The following is a 22,317-nucleotide window of genomic DNA, read 5'->3' on the forward strand; positions in this document are numbered from 1 at the left end:
GGGTACTCATCAAATAGCTGTTGAATAAATCAACCAAAAATAATGTAATGTTTTTGTCTAAAGATTTAAAAATAGGTAAAACTCAAGAGATTATGGTGAAACGGGCATTTCATCCATTGCTAGAATGTGTGTGACTTGATATACATTTTCTAGAAAACAAACAGGCAAAGGGTATCCAGAATCTTTAAAGAGTTCAGCTTGTTTGACTGAATAAGTATACTGCAAGGAATCTATCCTAAGGAAATCATTAAAAATATGTCCAAGACGCATGTATTTAAAAGGTTAATTACTGTCACAGCAAAGGAAACCTTCGACAAAACGAAAAGACAACCTACTGAATGGGACAAAACGAAAAGACAATCTACTGAATGGGAGAAAACATTTGAAAATGATATGACTGAAAATGGATTGATATCCAAAATATATAAACAGCTCATATAACTCAACATCAAAAAGACAAACAATCCAGTTTAAAAAATGGGTAGAAGACCTGAATAGACATTTTCCCAAAGAAGACATACAGATGGCCAATAGGCACATGAAAAGATATTCAACACACTAATTATTAGAGAAATGCAAATCAAAACCACAATGAGATATAACCTCACACCTGTCAGAACAACTATTATCAAAAAATCTACAAATAGCAAATTTTGGCAAGGATGTGGAGAAAAGGGAACCCTTGTACACTGCTGGAAATGTTAATCGGTGCAACCGCTATGGAAAACAGTATGAAGGTGTCACAAAAAAACTAAAAATACTACCATATGATCCAGCAATTCCACTCCTCGGTATATATCCAAAAAAATAAAAAATAAAAACTAATTGAAGAAGATACATGCACCCCAATGTTCATAGCAGCACTATTTACAAAAGCCAAGACATGGAAGCAACCCGTGTCCATCAACAGATGAGCGGACAAAGAAGATGTGGGGGGTGTGTGTGCACGCGTGCGTGTGTATATACATACACACATATATGTATACATACACACACACACACACACACACACACACACAATGGAATATTACTCAGCCATGAAAAAGAGTGGAATTCCGCCATTCATAACAATGTGGATGGACCTAGAGAGTATTATGCTTAGTGAGATAAGTCAGACAGAGAAAGACAAATACTGTATGTTAGTGGAATCTAAAACAATAAAATAAATGAATGTAGGGACTTCCCTGGTGGTCCAGTGGGTAGGAACCTGAGCTCCCAATGCAGGGGGCCTGGGTTCGATCCCTGCTTGGGGAACTAGATCCTGCATGCATGCCACAACTAAAAGATCCCGCATGCCGCAACTAAGACCTGGAACAGCCAAAATAAATAAATAAATAAATAAATCTAAAAAATAATAATAAGTTTTAAAAAAATAAATGAATGTATATAACAAAAAAGAAACAGACTCACAGATTTAGAAAATAAACTAGTGGGTACCAGTGGGGAGAGGGAAGGGGGTAGGGGTAAAACAGGGGTACAGGATTAAGAGATACAAACTACCTTTTATAAAATTATTTTGTAATAACTTTAAATGAAGTATAATCTATAAAAATGTTGAATGACTATGCTCTATACCTGAAACTAGTATAATATTGTAAATCAATTTAAAAAAAACTTCTCAGGAAAATTCTAGCCAAAATATAATTAAAAGTTTTATACTAACAAAAAAAGGATAATTATTGTAATGTAAAAATAGCTTTTAAAAAAATGGAAGCAAACTGAACACTCCCAAATTAGAGAATAATGCACCATTATTTTAAAACATTTAAAAATGTTTTTAAAGCATTTTAAAGCATGTGGAGAAGATGTGCATTTAATGTGAGATATAAAAATGCCTATACAGAATGATGCTGATCTTGCAACTGCGTGTGTGTGTGTGTGTGTTTGTGTGCGCACACGTGTGCATATTCAGGAAAATATTGGAAGGAGATAAATATACATAAATATTAACAGAGCTTTGGGTGATGGAATCAGAGGTAATTTTTATTTCATCTTCATCTTATTCTATGTTTTTTAAAAAGTTTCATTACAAGTTAGTCAGAAAAAATTTTAAATACCATATAAACAATTTGGAAGAGTGACCCACTGCTTTAGAAACAGGTCTTCACACAAGTCAAGGCCACCACCACTTTGAATTGTTGCTGCTAACCTACATTTCAAGGACCACACCCATAGAAACCGCCTTCCCGCTCGCTTGGGCTCTTACACCTCGGCCTGCTCCATCCATGTCACCTTGTCTTCCCCCTCCAAACTGTTTTTCCTCTCAGATTTCATTCTGTGGTGAACGATACCAACTAATAACCTAAGCCACTAACCTTACTTCACCTTTTCCCGATTTTCACCTCGCTAATCTCTCTGAAATCCACAGCCATCAGTGTCCTCGTAGTTTCCTCACTGGATGACAAGGGCTTTCTTTCTATCTGGTCTCCTTGCCCCTTGCCCGACCCATCCCCTCCGCCCCCAACACACACACACACACACACACACACACACACACACACACACACACACACAGGCCGCTGCCTCCAGGGCAGCCCTGTGATCTTTCTGAAGAGTACATCTGGCCTCATTACCCTCCTAGGTGGACACCTTCAGGCATACACGGCACAGCGCATTAGACCCCTTTATCAGTGACTCCTTCTGCTTCACCTTCTCTCATCATTCCTTTCCCCACACCCTCCACCATACCACCTATTGCTCTGAGCCTGTGCCTACACTGCTCCTCCTGCCTGAAGCCCTCACCACAACGCCTGCCTCCCTGGTCCAGCTAACTCCTTGAAGGCTGTCCTTTAAGGCTCAATTCAGACACCACCTCCGCTGGGAAGACTCACGGATGGTGGCTGAGTGTTTTGAGGTCCTGCGGCATGTGCTGTTTTCTTGCCGCCAGAGCACTAATCATACACTGTGAATCTGTTTTTGTACCTTTGCCTCCTCTATCAGATCGTGAGCATCTAGCAAAGGAGGCCCTCAGAGCTTGTAGAAGGAATTAATAAATGTTTCCGCCGTCTAAAACAGAATTCCCTGTTCTCATCTTGAAAGAGATCCCAGAGATTTCATAATTTCCCTCAGCCACTCGTTTACTTTATCATCTTGGCAATCGAGGTTTTCTTATCTATTAATCAACAAAGAAGTGTATTTATTATATACTTTATGTCCTGACGACATCTCTTTGGTTTTATTTGAATTTACTCTTGCCAAAGCTATCACAGAAGTGTTACAAATGTCCCTACACAGGACAGCCATTTAAAGTACTGCAATTTGCTGAAAGCAGGCAGTGTGTTACAAAGATAAATCAGACTGTTACTACTTAAAAACCTTTAGCAAGAAATCCTTTAGTCTTTTGGGGACTAAAACCTCCGGTTACTTTCTCTTTTGCTAGAAGGGTATATAACTTTCTGTTGCTTGTATATCGGAGCTCTTCACAATTACCCAAAATCTTTTTTCAAATGTGACTCAGATTGGACATAATAATGAGTCTGACTAATGCAAGTCTTATTTTCTTACACTTTTATGTCATACTCCTTTGAATACACTCAAGAATCATGTCTATTTTTTTTCCACAACAGCATTACAATACTGACTTAAATTTATCTGACGGCCAATAAGGGCTACATTTTCTTTTTAATGGCATTTTTTTGTGTACTCAGCTAAACTACCTTATATCTATCCCCACCCAGCAACCACAGAGAATGACTTCTTTCCGACTTGGATACCTTCTCTTTTAAATTCTAGTGTTTGCTGGGAAGCGAGGGAATGGCAGAGTCAATGGTGAGGTCTTGCTCTTGGCGGGGCCCTTAAGCGGGGCCCGCGGATGAGCCCCACTGTGGCTGCAAAAGCGCCGAAAATGCGGGCAAGTGTTTGTGCATTAGTGTGGGAAGACGATTCGTGGCTTCCATCACAATCTCAAAGGGGTCCAACACCCTGGAAAGGGTAAAAGCCCCATCCTAAGGCATTCAGACATAAAGCAGTAAATTGGATAAACAGCGCCAGCATGACCGAATCAACTTTCTCCTCATCCATCTCCAAAGAGAATGAGAAACTCTGTAATAATTATACACTAAGCATCTGTTGCATTAGTGAAGAACAGAACTTGAGGGTGTGATTTGGTGGACCCATCATATATGAAATTATACAGAGGGCATAATCTAACACTTTAAATACCAATCACTTCAAACACCCTCAGCTTCTACTTTTATCCAAGTACAGTATACTTTCTTTGTCCTCTTTTGATACCTTTAGCTGATTCGATAAAACTTACGTTAAAACCAAAACATCAAGAATCAAAAGTTTCTTTGCACATAAATATTATGTTAGTAGCCAAAAATATATGCCTTTCATGAACTATTAGTAATTATATTATTTTTGCTAGAATATACTGTTACCTTCCATACTGGTGTTTTAAATAACATTACCAAAAAATATCACTTAATTATGTCAAAATCGAAACTGCCTTCATGTCATTAAGTTGCAAAAATCTATTCTATCAAAATATATCTTAAATCTTAACTTTCATTGCTGTCTACAGTTATGCTATCTTTTGTAACTATCACCGCACCTAGTGTATTTTCTACAGGTCAACATAAAACGTAGCATAAATGTGCCAGGAAAAAATGCTCTTTAAAGCGTTTACTTGGATAAAATGCCCTTCAGAAATTGAGAAGCAAAAACTAGTAAAAATCAGAAACTGCTGTCATCTGTACTCACCACTGAACAGCCACACAAAGGATCCCCAAGCACGGGCTAGACTTGTCCTGGAAGCAAGGGACTGAATTCCATTAGGAGAACAAGCAAGTAGAAACAGCAAGTGGCAACACTACCTTTCTCCAGCTCATCTTATTTGCAGACACACAGACTTTGGAATCCTCCAGGACTAACAATGAAAACCACACTAGGTTGTTTTCCCCAATTCCTATGAAATGAGTCAGTAGGTCAAACAACCTCTCCGCTCTGGAGAGAGAACAACTTCTGAAGCTGCACTCACTGTTTCCAGTAACTGGATTCCCTCTCTTTGCCCCCTCGATAAAAGTGCTGCCAATAATCTATGGAGAGCCCACCGGGTTCTGGGTGAGACACATCGCAGATACTGCCAGAAGGTTAGTCTTTTTCATGGGGTGGTTTCCCCTTGTGAATAGTCAGGAGGACAAAAATCCAGTTAGGAGTAACACGTGGATGAAGTTTCTTCACTTAAAAAGAGTTGGCATAACTTTTTCTCTGTTTGAAACCGTGTAGTCATTTCTTTCTTTCACACAAGAAGATGGAGTGATACTTAAAATAAATACAGGAGAGAAGTAATTCCATCTCTAAAAGACCCCCAAAAACTGCTTCCTTCTGTAAAACATCTTTTCTTCCTCAAAAGGACTAGTATATTCAAAAGAGTCAATGATTATGCAATTAACCCATGCTCTGAAAAACCTTTCACAGGCTTCCATGAGTCCTGCAGCTCCATCCATTAAATCATACAAAGCAGAAGTATTTAAGAGCTTGCTAGCAGTCCTCTGAATCCATGACTCAAGAGGATGAGCATGGGGTTAGCAATAATCTTCAGAATCTACCACCTACTCACCGCACGTAACATTTCTTGTAGTTAGCGATCTTCTGCGTAGGAGATCACCAGCTACCGGCAATGAATCCATAATTCCAAGGACTCACACGTTCAGGCAAATATATGGACGTGTATCTCTAAATACAAGTACAGAGATCTTCTGTGACAGTGCATCAGGAGGAGACTGGAAACACTTTTGCTTTCTGTATTGAGAGTACTTTCTTTCCTTTTAAAGAGGAAGTTTCGTTTTGATCTTGAGAAATTCTCTCTGATAAAACCACCAACTGAAAACCTGCCATTATAAGCGAGGGATTTCACAACCTTCATTCCAAAAAACTGTGGCTATTCATTTCTGGAAGTGATTCATTGCAAAAGAATCGTCGTTGGCGGTGGAGGGAGCACTAATTTTTAGAAGACAGCCCGCCCTCTGAGAAGTGAGCAGAAACCTCAGAGACGGCGGCAGCCACGTGCCTCGCTGACCCCCGTCACGGCTCCCTGAATCACCATCCACCAAGATGACGCGCGATGACCAATTTCCTCTTGTAACTCCCTCAGTACACAAAAACCCTCTGGTCTGTACACCCTGAATATTCCCGGGCTCTGGCAGAAAGGTTCAAATAAATCTGGGAGGAGGACAGCAGCACTCTCCACCTGTCAACGCTCAGTTGCTGGCGAGTAACCAGCATATGGATACTCACTTCCTGTGACTACTTCTAAAAGAGCTTATGATATTTCCTTTGGAAAAAAAAAAAAAGCGGGGAGGAAAGCAATACAGGGAGGAGAAGTAACTCCAACAAGCATTCAAAGCTAAAAGCATGCAACGTGATCGCTGTTTACCAGCCACGCCTAATTTTAATTTGGTTTTTCAACCCCTGTGTAATTAAGACAGCCAAGAGAGAACAGCATCAGGAGAAAGAAAAAAAAAAGACATTTCACAAACGCTTAGACCTTCAGTGCGCGTGACCAGAAAAGTAATTTTAAGATTCAAGTGAACCAATCTGAAGCTGTTTAGAACATTAACCCTTCAAGGAAAAAGAGCTATTTTCGTTTGTCCCTGAATTTCAAATATGGAAATCATCTTCCCCACCGGGTGCTGAGACACTGAAGACACAGCCTCTGAGTGCCATCCCCGGGGTTTGGGAGAAGAGGGAACATTTTCAGATTTGTCTGTGATGGGGGCAGAAAAACACCTATTTCTAACACCCCCTCACATGAACAGTGACCACGTGATTTTCGCACCAAAGCGCCCCTTGAAAACCAACCACAAAGGGCTAAGATGTGACCTTTTGTATTTCTCTTGGCTTTAACAAAACCTGATCACTTAAAGAGGAGTAGAATTTCTTGATAACTGGGCAAACTAAGAAAAATTGCTTTTATCCCATCTTAAAGAGCATCAGTGTGACACAGCTCATTTTCTCAAGAGACTTGTAGACATTTTGCTAAATGAGGAGCTTAAAAAAAAACCTGTCCTTTATTTTCAGGCTGTTTATGTGCTTCTATCTTGGGTGGGAATGGTGGGGTACGGGGGCAGAGGAGTTCATGTAGGCAGAAAGAGAAAAACACGAGCTTCCACTTAATGGGACTGAAGAATAAAAACAAACAGATCCAATGTGTTCACGTTATTTGTTACACGGCACCGCTCAGCCCTTAATTTCTAATGTGGTGACACCTTCCACCCCAGCTCCTGTATTTCTCATTTTTGAACACTCAAGATAAACATAAAGAATATATGAAAAATTTTAATAAAACCATCTGTGTTTTATACTCTGGAAGGAAATTTTCACGAATGTGAAATGTTTTTATAATTTTACCAAAACTGATATTTTAAAAAGAAGAGTATGGAAACCATATTCATGGTGTGAATATAACCTTCAAATTGAGGATGAGTAAAAAACAGCACCAATAAATGTCCTTAAGGATTTGATTCAAACCAACAATACTACACAACAGTCATCCCTCTGTCCTCACTCCCAAGATCTCACCATGAACTTGCTCAATGTAAAGAGGACCTCTCTGTATGATGTCTAAAGAACAGAAACCCTAGAGGGAGTGCAGTTTTAAATATCTACAGCTTAAAAAACTCCTATTGATACCGAGCTTGGTGAATGATTAGAGGCCAGACACTTACTCAAACGTTAGAATATCTAATTTCCCCTCCCACTGTGTCATGTTCATACACATGCTCTAAGTTCTCAAAGCTTCTGTGCAGTTTGTTCCTGTTTCAGACTGTGCCTTATGAAAGTTCCTCTTAAGTCCTGGGTGGCCAATGCAGAGGTTTCAAAAAGAGAAAGGAAAAGTAGAACAAAACAGAATAAAGATCATAAAAATACATGCGGGGACAGCATGGAGAATATGAACCCAACCCACGTGGCCGCTGCCGAGAAGCTGTTGCCCTCTAGGAACTCCTGTAAGTGGGGAAGGCTGAGGGGACTATTTCTAAGGGTGGGTATTCAGAACGTGATTAAGCTACAGGGACTATCCAGGTCCTGCTCTAATTTGCTATGCTGCGGACATCCTGCAAGCCCAAGTTTACAGAATCAGTGTTTGCTCTCCAGACCTCTGGGCCCATTGTCCCCCCGTGCCCCCCAAACAAAACAAAACCCTGTCACAAATGTTCTTCACAGCTAACGTTTACTCAAAGTTTCCTTTTAAACAACGGAAAGGAGTGCACTCTTTAGTGGCCCTTTTATAGAAACGTTGGGGTGTGGCCTCACACAGGAAGGGCACCAGACCCAACACGGGAAGTCGGGAGGCCTCGCATTCGAGTTCTGCCTCTTCTCCCTGTGATGCTTTGCTCTGGTCCAGATGACCCAGCCTCTTTCAGCCAGTTTGCCCATGGTGACAGCAACCTGACTACAAGAGCCGTTTTAGGCACCTACACGGATCTACTCATTCGATCCTCAGAGCAACCCTACAAGCTTAGTTCTTTTGATTATTCCCATCCTACAGATAAGGACACTGAGCCTCAGGGGCTTTAAGGGTTTGACCACGGTCACACAATCGGCAGGTGGTGGAGTCAGGGTTCAAAGCCAGGGAGGCTCACCTTGACCACTCTGCTCGGAGCCTTCCATCAGCACGTCTGCCCGCCACGCCAGGCTGCGGTGCGTGTTAAGTAAAGCCGCCCTGAAAACTACTACTCGAGGCAGATTTTTACTCATGTCACATGCAAAGATATTCTCCGCAGAACTGAAAGAAAACTAATGACAACTAAGTACTGCTAACTCTAACACATCAGTTTGTTCTCTGAGAACAGCTTCGTATAATTTGCAAACTACCACTTTGCAAAATTTGTGATACTGAATTTTGGAGGCAGAAGGGATCTAGAGATCCCTTCAATCAGAGTGGTGAAGTGAGGATCCCCGGCACAGAGGCAAGGTTTGCCCCTCCATCACAAGGCGCTGCACCACTGCCTCACAGCCGCCCGGAACTGGGAAGCACTTCTTGAGTATTATTTTGATCTGTCCAGGCATTCATTCACTCATGTGACGCATGCATGTGTAACATCAGTCCTCAGAAATGTGTCAGACATTTTCTTCTCACTACAAGCTCCTCAGGCTTTAAGAAGAAAAGAGAAAGATGAGGGGAAAAAAATCTTTTCTTCCTGTTTTTTCTTCTTCTTTTTTAAGTCAGGGAAACACAAAGCCTCTTTTAAAGTTCTCCTATGATGAACATAACTTAAGTTCTATCCAATTCTTTCTTTTCTCTGTAAACTTGCTCATATGCAGACCTGATGTTAAACAAACTATCTTTCCCATGTGCTTATGGAACATGGCAACCAGAGGAATTGGAAGCTGGGGCCTCCTCGGCTTCGATGGTGATTGATAATTTGGTCATTTACTCTTCAAGGAAAAAGCAATTTCCTACTTAGGGTATTCAAACTTTTCATGCTATTTATTCTATAACGTTTGGCCTTATTATATTCACTTAAGAGTTTTTTTTTAATGGTTCCGTGTCATATTGGGTCACAACGAAATACCCAAAAATACCTCATCCTAAAACAAAGACATCTGTTGACAAGAAAAGTTAAGAAGAGAAATAAATAAGATCACATTCTGCTTTTATTTCCGCTTAAGAGAGCAAAGATTCTGGGAAATTTATGTACGTTAAATTTATAAGCGGGCATTTTTCCCCCCAAAGATTTATTTGGCATGAAAAGTTACTCCCTGTAATCATAAAATCGAATGTTATTTACTCTTGTCATAACCATTCACATACTTCCTGTCATAAAAACTTGAACTTGGCTGGAATATTAAATAAAACATGCAAAAAACTACAGGTAGGAAGTGACTGTATAAATATGTATTATGATAAGTTCATATTCCAATCTAAGAAAGGGACGAATCATCTCTTCTTGGAAAAACTAGTATTATACTTTATCATCTTGGCTGACTAATCCCACAGAATGAACTTGGAGGGTAAAAAGCTTTCTCTATTTACTGAGCTCAATCAATAGTTTTAAGGTGGCTGTAGGATGCCTCCCAGGGGTACTGTATGTGTATCAGGGCTGCGATGTTCTTGAGGAGTTCATGGCCCAGAGTTAGAATCGTGAAGAGTCAAAAACTTACACAGGGTAGATGTGCACATTTTAAATGCATGCCCACATTTTTCTTTGATGGCTGCACATTTCTAAAAGAAAACAAGCTTCTAAATTCCTAGGCTTCCGTGTGTCTGGTGGGAAAAGCAGAGCCAGTGTACACATACAATGATAGAAGAAAGTGTGTGTGAGCAGATTTGTTTACAAAACAGGGCCCAGCAAAGTCTGTTTCTCCATGCCACAGCAGGATCCATCCAACAAAACAAACACACAGACACAGAAGAATCTATGGGAATAGCTCTTCTTTCTGATGAAGGTATAACAGTTTGTAATTATAACTGAGCAGTAAGTTATAACGTGGCTTAGTCCTGAATTGGGAATATGTCACAAAATCCAGTTTAACACACACATGCACGCGCATGCACACAGAGGTGTGTATACTTCTATATAGCACAGTGGTTTCAAGGCTCCTTCTTTGGCATCAGAATCTCAAAGTTATTTCTTCACACAGGCGTCTTCTCCTACCTTCAATCCTACATACTTCCATCTGGACAGGGTGGTCCTTTCAAACTCATCAGGAAACAACAAAACCAACAACGTCTATTTATCTTAGCTTAATTAACTGTATGGCCATAGGACCAGGCTTGAGAACTTGGACCCTAACCCTTCTTCAGGGAGCAGAGCTGAGCCAATCGGTCGCCAAGTCTAATCAGCACTTGTTTCCAGTGACTGCTGCCTTTGTCCTCTCCCGCCCATTCCCGATTCTAAAAAAACATGTCGGACCTTTATCACTTTGATCCTGGACAACTATGACAGCCTTTTTAATTGGTTCACTTGCCAACGAGCAACTGCATGGCAGAAAAACACAGTAAAGAGTAGGAAGATTGGGTTCTAGGTTTGGCTCTGCCAGATGCAAACCATGTGGTCCTGAGAAAGTTATGCGGTTTCCTTGGAACTTGGTGTTCTCATCTACAGCATGAAGAAAATGGCTATCAGATGATATGATCTAATCTGGGACATACACAGTCACCCAATATGACCTTCTGAAACTTAGTTTCCTCAGGTAAATGCACACCTTAAAAATCTTCAGTGACTTTGCTAAAGTTTAAGTTCTTCAGCCCGAACTGAATGTGAAAGTCTCATAACATGTACGGCACCGCACAACTGCAATAGTGACCCTAACAAACAGGGATCATTTCTTGAGCTACATGCACCATGCATTACCCAGGAATTTTCTATATGTGGGCTGTAATCCCCATGACCGCTCCACAAGGTTGGTTTTATGACTCTACATTACACACCAAGAATCTGATGTTCTGCGAATAACACACCCAAGGTTATAAAATCTACTAAGTGCCAGGAATGGCATACAAATCTACATGTGGTTGATTATGAAGCCCACTAAGCCATACTGAGTGCTTTAAATGTACCATAATACGAGAAGGGGGGGGCGGTGTCCCTAACTACTTGAATGATCATTCTCTGAGTCCCTGTAGTTACCAGGATGCAAAAGGAAGCACCGATCATCAGAATATAAAAAACAATGACAAAGTGATCACTTAGTGTTTAGTCCTCGTTAACATCAGCATCTATTCCTGCTCACTTTCTTGGCTGCTCAGTACTACAGACTAAAAATGCAAATACAGTGTAGTTCACTTGTAACAGAAACTGCAGTTTTACTCATAGCTGATCAAAGTGATGCTGGGGAACTGCCTGAGTCACACATAGTCACTGACAAATAAGGATCAAAGGGAGTTTGAACAGTTAACAACTGAGGAAGCAAAAGTCAACAGAGATGATTATAGGAGAGGTAGGCTCTTCAAGAGAATGGTTTGTGTATCAAAAGATTAAGAGAGGTCCTTGGGGAAGTTAAATGCTTATAACAAAAATCACCTTCTTTATGATTCTGCCACAGAAGTGAACAATCTTTGGTCTAAGAAATAGTATATTGTTGCATCATAGCCCAAATTTCTGTTATATAATGTAAAACAATCTGATTCAACTTTTTTTTAACTTTTCAAGACTTAAATAAAATCCCAATAAAATCTTTTAAAAAATTTTACTGTTTAAAATATCTGATTCAGTTTTAAGTCAATTCTCTAAAAGTAACAGTTTTCTCAGAGCGGTTATCTTCAGATAACAAGGACCTCTTGAAATGGGAATAACAGAAAAAGGAAGAATAAAAGAATTACTGATATGCAAATAGTAGTGAACAATAAGAGAAGTAATTCTCCAGCCCACAAATGGAAAGTAATGTCCTAGGTTTCCTCTCATTTCAAGATTCTCAGGCTTACCCAGCCCAAAGCACCCATAAAGAAGACCTGCTCATCAGCTCCATGCCCTGGTCCCACCACTGTATCTATGGTGGCATAGATACGGCATTCATATGGCATTAGGCTAGCCTCTGGGCAAGTCTGATTGTCTAGGCAAAACTAGACCGCAGTCTAGTAAACTGTGTAAATCCTAACTTTACAAGATTCACTCCACCTAGTCTATCTTTATCTAGTTACCTGAAGATCTCTACTTTTTTCCCCAGAAGACAAGAGTTTATAATCTGGAAGAATTTTGTCTTACAACAACTCAGGTTATAAAGGCCTCAACGTGTATCAAGATCCCGCATGACACGTGTATATACACCTCTGTATAAAATTAAATGGTTTTGGTTTCTGCAAATATCCTTCAATCAAGCGTTCAGAGAAGGGTTGTTTTGAGAAAGATTTAATGGGATTTGTAACATAAAACCTCAAAAGCATATTATTGACTTAACCAAGACAACGCTGGAATACAAAATGTGATTGCTGTGCTTTTTCTCGTAACTGTCATGTCCGCCTCCAAGAATCTAATAAAATAATGTTGTCTCTGGTGCCAGAGAAACCCAAGAAGGCACGCCCTCGGGAGACTGAGTCTTAAGTCGGTGAATTCTGAGGCATGTAAGTAAGCGATCAGAACATTATTAGTGAGCTTTCGGCCTTGCAAGATGGTTGTTTGCTGTAGGGATCTTGGCTTGTTACTAAACAGAGAGCGGTTTTGTGATACTTTGAAATAGCTCCTTCTCTCTGAAAAGCAAGAGGTGTTCCTCTTCATAAGGAAAAATCCAGAGCCTGTGATCTATACCTTATAGTAGAGATTCTTTTTCATATACATGCAGAGGCTATACAAGCACAAAAATGCACCATGAGAAATTAATATGTAAGTAAATACAAGAGGCTTTCTAGAACTCAGAAATCTGAAATTGGGGAACAGGGTGAGCAGAAGTGGGATGGGAAGAACCAGTGGCAGTTCCGCGGTTTTGAACTTCTGACTGTGATTCCGAAAGATTTTTAACACAGCACTGGTTTTCCAAGAAGGGTTTTGTAGCACTGACCCCAAAGGCAGCATAATGTCGTTGTTGCAGTGTATGTTAATGAAGGCCATTGTTAATGATATGCTCTCTTTTAAGACTACACAGAAGCTGAATATGCAAGCAGATAGTGCAGAGCAATGCTGCAGTTCCATTTACAGTCCTCGGACGCAGTGAAGCCTGTGCTTCAGAAGCTCAGGGTGGAATGCTTGTTTTGGAGAGCATTCAACGGAGAGCATTTGGTTTCCTCCATTTAACCAGGTCACCCAGGCATGGAATGCACAGCTCTGCCAGACAGAGAGCGTTGTGGATGCCTGAGAAACAACGGCTTGTCCAGGCTACTGATGCGAAGAGAGGCCACGGTTTCCTTTTTCTCTGCTTTGAATGGCAGCCTTGACGTCACAACAGCTAGGAACCACTGGAAGAACAAATAAAAAGGCTCAAGCCAAGAGCGCCCTGCTCTGTTGCAGGGCCATTTTCATCCCGTTCTGGTATCTTCTGTGGCTGCAGAGAGTCAGCAAGAGCAGAGGTGAATAGCTGGAGCTTAAAAACAGAGGCGGCCTCTGGGCTGATAAAACAGACCTTTGACCATGTTAATCATCACCTTCAAGAAACCTGGATAAACCACAGCTCTTGCGTTAAGCTTGTTTCTGACCAAGTGGACTCCCCAGGGAATGCCTGGAGTGATGTTGCTCACGGTTCAGACCTCTGCATTTTCCCCAAAGAGCTGAACTTCCTGTATTTCAAAGTGGACCTCTTCTAAGGGGGACTGCCACAAACGTCCTGACAGAGGCAAGGAGCTCAGGAGAGCGGGCAGACAGTTTTTGCAAGAGACTTATTTTCTACGATAAAAACATCCTTTAGGGATTTTATAATTTAAGTTCAAGCAATTAAACATGCACGTTCAGCACCCAACTGCAGGTGTTTGAACAAATGGGTGAAAAATGTTCAGATGGCTGGCAGGCTTAATTCACCATTATCTAAAATGAGTTGTCTGTCTAAGTCATCACAGCAGTTTGAAAAGCATACTCTTTCATGTTTCAACCTTACATCAAAATTATAAATTATATTTAGCTACGTGAGTGTCGGATCACTTATTTCCATTATAAATGCAATGCTAACTGTAGACATACCGGGCAATCTGCAGGCAGGATCTGAAAGCATCATGCCACTGCTTTCATGGAACAGAGAACAGCTTTCTGTTGCCACATGTTTGCCCAAGTTCAGCCCTCTGCCTTTGAAGCAATAACAACTTTCACCAAACCCCAACTAGCCTAAAACCCACAGTGCTCGGGGTCCTTTGGGACAGCCAAAGCTCGAAAACCAGGAGCTGATGGGACGTCTTTGAGGTGTGTGTGCTGTAGCAGCACAACACACAGAGGGCAATGGAAACACCTGCTCTTATGACGTCTGTGCTCGTATTTAGAAGAGAAGTTCAGCAGAAGGAACAACACCTCTGAGCTACTTGGCCCCTTTTATAAGCTCTTTATTTTCTTGATTTTTAAAAAAATATTTATTTATTTGGCTGCACCGGGTCTTAGTTGCAGCATGCGTGCTCTTAGTTGCAGCATGTGAGATCTAGTTCCCTGACCAGGGATCGAACCCGGGCCCTCTGCACTGGGAGCATGGAATTTTAACCAGTGGACCACCAGGGAAGTCACTCTTTTCTCAATTTGATGAGCACTCCCAAAGCATCACTCCCCTGTGGTCATCGGGTCCATCTTGTTTCAAGATAATCATCTGCCATGAAGATATACTCACTTTCAAAGATAAAAGAGGGTATAATTCTGATACAAAATTCTCATTTAAGACCCCCTACAACAGAACACACCCCTTCTTGACTTCAGGTTGTCTTGAACATCTCTCGTCTTCTGTAGGTATCTGAGGCCTATTTTACAATCTGGTCTTTGGACTCAAATGATCTTTACCTGGGTACAGAACAAATTCCATGCCTTGTTTCTGCTGTTTAAAAAAAAATCCAAGTATTTTCATTGATTAAACAATGGAGAAGATACAGCAAAAATTATTTGTTAACTGCATTTTCTTTCAAATGACGGTTATGCTCAATAGGTGAAACTTATTCTAGCCTTACCCTTGTTTTTCTTTTATAAGCTTTTTATAGTTTAGGAACTGTAATTAAATTTCCTCAGAACTGATTTATTAAACTTAAGTTTTCAAGAAGAGAATGATGGGATTTCTTAAACTATTAAGTTTCCAAAAGGAAGACAAATTATTTTTATTCTAATATAAAAGATGAGAGACTGAAAGGGAAAATTTTTTCCATCTGTATTTTGATTAGAATTTTTTAATGTTCAAATTCTTGGTTATAAACGACAGTAAACAACCAGTCATTCATTAAGAAGCAACTATTGAAAAGGCGATATTTAAAGGAGAAAAAATAAAACATGATGTGATTAAAACCCCACGCACGTCTTCACTTCAAGGCAAACGCTGTGCCCATCTGGGTATTTAGAAGGTGCCAAATATTATTGGGATCTAGATTTAATTCATGTCATAAAGAAAGTACTGTTTAATTTGTTTACAAAAGACCTAGAACCTCATGGAAATGATGATGATGATATGGACATGAAGTGAACTCAACATTAAAATGAGGTACTGATTTTTAAATTATTTAAATATACAATCAGTCACAAACATGAACAAACTTTCAATGATCTAGTGTTCTACTCCTAATGAGAAAAGCTAATTTTAAAGATAACTTTCAGCTTTAATAGGTTTCTGCTCTAATTTTCTCCTCTGTTCGGAAATCTTTAAAGGATAGTGGGTTTAAAAATCCTGGCTGCTTTTAGTCAGAAGGGCCAAATAAGGGACTTCCCTGGTGGCGCAGTGGTTGAGAATCTGCCTGCTAATGCAGGGGACACGGGTTCGAGCCCTGGTCTGGGAAGATTCCACATGCCGCGGAGCAACTAGGCCCGTGAGCCACAACTACTGAGCCTGCGCGTCTGGAGCCTGTGCTCCGCAACAAGAGAGGCCACAATAGTGAGAGGCCCGCGCACCGCGATGAAGAGTGGCCCCCGCTTGCTGCAACTAGAGAAAGCCCTCGCACAGAAACGAAGACCCAACACAGCCAAAAATAAATAAATAAATAAATAAATAAATAAATTTTAAAAAAAAGAAGGGCCAAAGAAGAAGAGACAAGGTCTGTCCCGAGGGGACTCAAAGATGGATCGTGAGAATTTAAACCCTGGACATGTTACCTGAACTGAAGGCACTGTCTTTGCTCGCTTTAGTGGTGAGACTTGGGAAGGACCCGAGCTCCAGAGCCCTCTCTTCAGGTGACAGGAAGTACGAAGTGCACTGATCCCAGCAGCTCCCAGCACATGCGCAAAGGTATCCACGTTCAGCTCCCAGCACATGCGCAAAGGTATCCACGTTCAGCTCCCCGCACATGCGCAGAGGTATCCACGTTCAGAAGTTAAGCCTGAGCTGCCCGACCTGCCGGCCAGGGTGGCCCCCCTCAGCAGGGTGGTGGCTTTCCTTCCACGCTCTGTTGCCCACTGAGTCTTACATGAACAGCAGACCCGATCCCTGATTTCAGTCTAAGGACACTGATGGGAATTTTCCATGAAATCTTCTTTAGGAACAGACAGCTATCGTAAACACCACAGAAATGAGCTCTCCCTTTCCAAATTCCTCTGAAAGTGGCAGAGAATATGTACAGCCTTGCTCTAAACTTATTTGTAACAAATAAAATAAAATAAAATAAAATAAAATAAAATAAAATAAAAGCTTCTCCTCCAGGTTATTACAACTCAACCAACAGTCATCATCCAACCCTATAATGTACACGAGACATCGGTTTTCACAAATTGTCTTTTGTACTTGTTAGGAAAAACTAACTTTCTATCTATCTATCTGTTCTTTGCCTATATGGAAACAAACTCATAATACTAATCTCCAAGAGTGATTCCGTGGTAGGTAGCATTATAAAACCAGTTGCCCCCCCCCTTTTTTTTTTGGCCATGCCTCGTGGCATGTGGGATCTTCTTAGTTCCCCAACTGGCGATGGAACCTGTGCCCCCTGCAGTGGAAGCAAGGAGTCTTAACCACTGGACCGCCAGGGAAGTCTCTAAAACCAGTCTTTATGCTTATAAATCTACCCTCCAATAGGTAACAACAGAACAGCTCTGTCACTCTCCTTAATTTCTAATATGTACACGGAGAGGCAAACACAAGGTTTTATTGGGACTCTTACTGTACACGCTTCTTTTCTTCATAGCACATCATAACCTGCAGTTGCCTTTGTGCATTTGTACACTGCCTGTTTCTTCCACTAGTCTGTAAATTCCATGAAGGCAGGATTAGTGTCTGTGTTATCCTTATATAAACACGGTGGGATGGATGGAAGGAGGGTGGGGAAGGGGCGGGGAGGGAAGAAGAAAGAAGTAGTAAGAGGAAGAAGGGAGGGAGGGAAGGAAAGGAAGAAAATCGTTGCAACAGCAGCTACACTGGTTTTAGCAAAGACAAGGAGTACTTTTACAGTTTCATCAGATTTTTCATTTATAGAATTTAAAATTCTTTATAACTATTATCTCATCAAATCTCATAATAACCCCAAGTGATCTTTTAGCATGAAATTAAAATTATTACGTATGACACGGAGGCACAAAAATAAGGAATAATTAGCTCCTAGATCTTTCATGTTTTATCTGTACAACAGCCACTACAGCAGGTCGTTCTGCTCACTGACTTTCCAGGTTATCTGTGTGTAAATACAGAGCTATGTTTCTTAAGTGAACAGTTTAAGAACTGCGACCAAGGTCCAGTATTTCTTCCCTTTTTATTCATTCAACATCTCTTGGAAACACAAAGCCCGATTTTAACTCTGGATATATCTGTGTGAAGGCAGAACTAGTTCTCAAGCAACTCTTCTCATTTTTACCACCTACATAGAAATGTAGCTTCTGGTAAAGGATGCCTCTCAATGAGGAAATCATTTACCAATAACAAGCAGGGTCACTGGGGGCAGAGGACAACATCAGACCTGACAGCCAGCAAGGCAGGTGGTGTCACTAAGAGGATGCTCGTGATCCCTCCCATCACCCGGCTCCAGGGCGAGCGTCCAAGGAGCCCTCTCCTCACGCAGCAGATCCTATGAGGGTGTGATGGGCCCTGTCATCAACACAGGACTGAGGAGGGCTCGCCCGAGTTCACACAGCCCGTGACTGACAGAGTCAGGATGCAGCCCCAGGTCTTAAAGGCTGCGTCTGCTGCCTCATCTGGCCACCAGGCTGTTCACTGCTCAGGCTCTGAACCGGCAGGGCCGCAGGAAGTGGCAACAAAATCATCTGCACCGCAGAGAAAGTGTGAACACAGACAAGCCCAAACCGATCATCGTAGTTTTGAAGCATTTTGTCTAGGAACAGTTTCCGACAGGAAAGTTAACCTGCTGAGCCAAGCGCAGACCTAATCGGGTCCGTTTTTGCCACAAATGCCTAAAGCCCTTCTGTCAGGGCAGAGACGAACCTCGACTCCCACCATCTGTGGCTGCCGTGGGAATTACGAGAATTAAAAGAAATAACGCACGCCCTTGTGCACCTTAACGTTGTGGGTCTCCTGCGAAAACTACATTCAACCCCAGCTCCCATCTGAACACAACCAGACCAACCTTGGCAAGTCAGCTTTCATCTTGCTCAATCCTTTCAGTTTTTCTCTATCAATTTATCACAAAGTATTATTGGTTGACGGTCTACAATACATCTAGCATTCTTCTGATGACAAAATAAAAAAATCACTCCCTGTACACTCTGCACTCAAGTACTTTATGATTCAGAATTTTTTTCTCCCTTCTGGATGCCTATGATTTCTCCTTGACTGACTAGGGTTTAGAAAATATGGCCCGTTCACAACCATAGGAAGTTAACTGCACGGCACCCATCACAGAGCAAGAAAGGCAGAAAGGTGTCAGTTCTGACCGCTGGGCTAATTCACCTGGGTCCTGACCTGTGTATCACCAATGTCCCAGGAATATAACCTTCCCCCCATCACACCCCCAATGGCAATCAGCTGTGACATGCTGATTCTGTGGGTAGGATGTCATGCGTTCCAGCTTCATTTGCAAGAGTATTTCCAGGTCCAACTGCCGCCTTGTGGCCACAGCAGAGGTCCTGACCCCTTCAGCCAGCTCCACTGGGAGATGGAATCCAGGCCAGCGATCTATGATCTAATCCCAGTGCCAAGGTGAGTTTGTCAAAGCCCCTGAGAGCAAATTCTGTTTTCCCTGCCTGGGGCTTGGTTTCTATGCTTTAAAAAGCATTCTCAGTATTTATTGCAGTAAAATTAAGCACTTGCAAATTCCTGCCAGATCCCCTGGAGAAATACGGTTTATTAACACAAAATAAATGCGGTGCCTGAAAGGCAGGAGACCCGGATTGTAGTCCCTGGCCCACTACTGATTCACTGGGTGGCTTCAGGCAGGGAACTTAAATCAACTGCATCGTTTTAAACGGGCACAGAGTGGACACTTGGCAAGTGGGCAGTGCCCTGTGAGGTCTGAGGCTGGTCCAGTGGCGCAACTAAGTCAGTGCAGACGAGGCCCTTTGCCAGGGCCCAGGGCCTTGAGTGCTGTTTTGTAGCTGGCTCAAGGTGGCCACGCTGAAATGTGACCATAAAATTTTTGAAAGCTTGAAGCTGAAGGAACTGGTTGAAACCTGTCCTTGAAAAGAGGGGCAGTCCCACATATTAGGTAAGAGCACAGGTTTTAGGAGCCAACTCTGTGGATTCGAATCCTGAGTCTACCACTTTCGAGCTTTAGTTTTCTCGTCTGTAAGATATGAATAAATACCATCTACCTGTCACAGGCTGTTGTGAGGATTAGATGCGTTAATTCTTGTAAAGTAAACACTAGGTGAACATTAGCTATTAGCTAAAAGTTAACAAGGTATTAAAATCAAATGTAATAATTTATTAAGTATATATTTTTTTCAGTTTCCAAAGCAAATTTATATAGAGTTTCAGTTGGAATGAATGAAACTCCATGAGAGAGGTAATAGTAAAATACCTAACCTTCTACACCCCTTTAGAGTTTGCAAGACACTTTCCCCTGTTTTCTTTGAGGCTCATATTCTCCTCATTTATTCTTTTACAAGTCACACTTCAGCAAAGTGACCAGGCAGATTGGAAAGACCAGAAGCAAAAAGAAAGATAAAACTTAAAAACTTTTTTTAAAATAAAAATCTCAATCGATAGGTTAAATAGCATTCCAGAAACGGCTGGGGAAATAATGCTTTAGAGGCCATCTGCATGCTGGTATCTCCATCTGAGGCCTCTCCCCTGAATTACAAACTTGAATATCCACTTGCCAACTCAACATCTCCACTGGAATTGCAACAGGCATCTCAAAGTCAACACGACTAAAACAGAACCCCTTCTTTTTCTCCCCTCTCCCCATAAACAAGATAATGGGTAAACTGTGATACAGTCACACCTCTGGAACACTGCAGCAATGTATACGAAGGAACTACAGCTATACTCCCAACAACATGGGTGACTTTTATAAACATAATATGGGGGAAAAACATAAGCTACAAAAAACTACACATGGTGTGACATCATTTTTTACGTATCTCAAAATACCTTTAGCAACGCACATTTGTGTGATAAAATTTATGTTTGTTTAAGATAAATCGAGGGAATTAAAAACACAAATTTCAGAATTGTAAGGAAGCTGGAGAATAGTGGGAAGGAAGTTCACAGAGGGATCCAGAAGCATCTGTAACGTTCTAGTTCTTAAAGTAGGTGGTGGGTCACTGGAGTACATTTTTAAAAACTGTGCTTTAGAGCTTACTTGTATGTTATGCATAATCTTTTGTATATATCAAATAATCAACAAATTAAAAAGACAGAAATACAACCCGTAAAAATGAACTGTGTTGAAAGTTATACTTTAAAACAAACTAAGCGGTGAAGGAGAGTAAATCTTGGTAAAAATATGAAGAAATTAATGTATACTAATAAAGTTGGGTTATGGAATATAATTATTTTTACAAGGATGAATAAAACACATATGTAATACATGGATCAAATGCCAAGGGAAAAAATGACTAGGTTTAGAGGTCAGAACAAATTTATTTATCGGGGATCTTTTTTCTATTTCGCTAGGCTTTCTTTCTTAAAAAGAAAATGGATTGATTGATATTACTTGTTTAGTGTTCCCTGTTTAGCAGGTGGACGATCCAAGGCCGCTAAGGATGAGAACATCTCCCTGTCCTGCCTGGGCTTGGGTCTCTCGAGGTTTGTCCAGGAGAAGCTCAGCACCTCACCTGGTGAAGGCCCGTGATTTTGGAGTTACCCTTCTCTCCCCCATCAGCACTGATAGTGGCAGTTTATTGTAGACAGACTTAAAATATATGCTTTCTTTTTTCTAGAGCATCTAAGTTGCCAATTCTTAAAACGAACACAGCATCAGAGTCTATTTCAGAAGGAAGTGACCAAGCTCAAAGCAGCACTAGGCATGATGTGCCTTGTTTATTTATCTGTTCGAACAGGCAATGAAACAAAAAGAGGCCTGTGCATTTCTTGTGCTTTTCAAATAGGAACTGGATCTATCTGAATGGCCAGGGAGGAGAAGACAGTTTGATTTAGATTTGGCATGGGTTTAGGGGAAGAAATGTCTTTGTAACTGGTCCTAAATATTATGGCAACTTGGACTGAGTTAGTCTCCAAGGGAGAAGTCGCCACATGTTATAACAGAAGCCAGTGGGCTTGGCAAGGAAGGGAATGAAAGAATTACAATTAAAGCAACACCATTCTTCCACCATGGCGAAGATGTGCTGGCCAGGACCATGGCCTGTCCTCCTTTTCCACGGCTGATCAAACTAAGCACTGCCCTTTCAAATCAGTCTTTATCATCATGTTCTGAAGAACACTAAATGCTGAGAT

General features: G+C 41.2%; 1 protein-coding gene across 5 annotated transcripts in view; it reads right to left on the reverse strand.

The window, feature by feature from the left end:
* LOC309632091 (uncharacterized protein) overlaps window positions 1-22,317 on the reverse strand; it is a 204,679-nt gene that overhangs the window by 31,139 nt on the left and 151,223 nt on the right. For 2 of the 5 annotated variants that reach the window (XR_014246721.1, XR_014246722.1), the window contains one exon: window positions 4,705-13,834. The exons of 1 other annotated variant lie outside the window; for it this stretch is intronic. The gene's annotated coding sequence lies outside the window, so the exon portion shown is untranslated. Of the gene's footprint in view, window positions 1-4,704; window positions 13,835-13,870; window positions 13,921-22,317 lie in introns of those variants that run through there. 2 more of the 5 variants (XM_082399261.1, XM_082399265.1) reach the window with 2 other exon arrangements.

Source organism: Balaenoptera borealis, assembly GCF_965194805.1.
Source record: "Balaenoptera borealis genome assembly, chromosome: 7".
Classification (NCBI taxonomy): Eukaryota; Metazoa; Chordata; class Mammalia; order Artiodactyla; family Balaenopteridae; genus Balaenoptera; species Balaenoptera borealis.